At 32.9% G+C, this 1,620-nt stretch overlaps 1 non-coding gene across 1 annotated transcript; it reads left to right on the top strand.

Annotated features, from left to right (window-relative positions):
* The first annotated feature begins 601 nt into the window (after positions 1-601).
* On the top strand, positions 602-673 carry TRNAK-UUU (transfer RNA lysine (anticodon UUU)). The gene has a single exon. It is a non-coding gene; the product is annotated as a tRNA-Lys (tRNA).
* Positions 674-1,620: the final 947 nt, after the last annotated feature.

The following is a 1,620-nucleotide window of genomic DNA, read 5'->3' as shown; positions in this document are numbered from 1 at the left end:
CGCAGTTTTATCTCTATCTTGTGAAGATAGAGAATTTGTTTCCGATAGACATTCATATCATTTTTCTTAAACTATTATCTAATAACTGTCTTTATTAGTCTAAAACGCCAGGTTAAATTTGATTGCAAAGGAAAAAAACAATTATTCTTAAGGACGAAATTCTATTCCCCCTAAACTAATGAGATAAGATTTAAAGAGGCCTCAAAAGAAGGCAAAACCATACAAATAATCATGTGTCGTTATAGAACCCGCGTATGTTACCTAGGTGGAAGACTGGAAGTTATAATTTATATGTTCGTCCAACAAAATTGAGGTTTAGATGAGACCAAAATAATCCTGATACTATAATGAGATGACTTTTTCTTTCCTTTTGTTAATCATTTGTTATTCAAAACATATCAAGATTACTAATTTAAATTAACACCATATAAGATCCATTAAAAGAAATATACTCCCAGCCAAAAAATTCTCATCCTCTTTCTTTTGCTTCACTTGTTGACACAAATTAAAAAAAGAAACAAAAGAGAGCTATGCTCAAATTTTTACGACATAAATATTTTATTAAATATTTCTTTTACAACAGATAAAGACAAATAGCAAGGCCGTCTTAGCTCAGTGGTAGAGCGCGTGGCTTTTAACCACGTGGTCGTGGGTTCGATCCCCACAGACGGCGAAACTTCTGCATTTTTTTTTAAAGAATTGTGGCAGATGCAATATTTCAACTTTTAGCCACCTTTTGCTATGACCTTGACCTGTGTCTAAAAGTCAACTTTTAACGACTGACACTACAAACAAAAATGGAAAGCTACCTATTTATCGAAAAGTCATTGTTGTCTGTCAAAGTGTCTAATGTTTGGCTACATGCATCTCATATTTTGGGATTCAACTCCTCTCTCCATTTTTCCTAAATGCTAGCTTGAACGGACGACACAGGTCTCATGTTATTATCAATGACTTATATTTTATCTTATATATATATATATATATATATATATATGGCAAAAGTCATAGATAGCCTCCTAAACTTTGTCACATTTTCTTCTAGGATACCTAAATCGAGGGTTGTACCTATTGGGTACCTAAACCACTCCAAATTCGATCCTATTGGGTACCTTTTGCCTATGTAGTGCCTACGTAACACAGCAATTGAGTCCACTTTTTCTTGGGCGAGTGGACAACTCTTTTTTCCTTAAATTTTTTTTTTTTTGGTTAAAATTTACCTCTTTTAAATAAAATTTAATGGATAAATAAATAAAAAAATAACCCACCCCCCCCCCCATACGTACGACCCCCCCCCACCCCTCGTTTCGCCCAAAATGTTTCTACTGTACGTTCTTATTCTTCCTTTTTTTTTTTCTCTTCTTATTCTCCAAGGCTTCTCCTTTGTACGTTCTTCTTCTTCTTCTTCCTTTTTTTTTTTTTCTCTCTTCTTCTTCTTCTCCACTGTACGTTCTCCTCCTCTTCTTCTTCTTCCTTTTTTTTTTTTTTCCCCTTCTTCTTCTTCTTCTTCTTCATTATAACACTTCATTTCTTTTAATTATTTATATAAAATTAATTTTTGAATTGGATATTATTTCTTACCACCATTTTTTTTGACCTTTTTAGATCTGAAAAGTAGTA

This window comes from Lycium ferocissimum, chromosome 3, assembly GCF_029784015.1.
Source record: "Lycium ferocissimum isolate CSIRO_LF1 chromosome 3, AGI_CSIRO_Lferr_CH_V1, whole genome shotgun sequence".
Classification (NCBI taxonomy): Eukaryota; Viridiplantae; Streptophyta; class Magnoliopsida; order Solanales; family Solanaceae; genus Lycium; species Lycium ferocissimum.
Note: the sequence above shows the minus strand (reverse complement) of the source record. Positions and strands in the feature narration are given on the sequence as shown.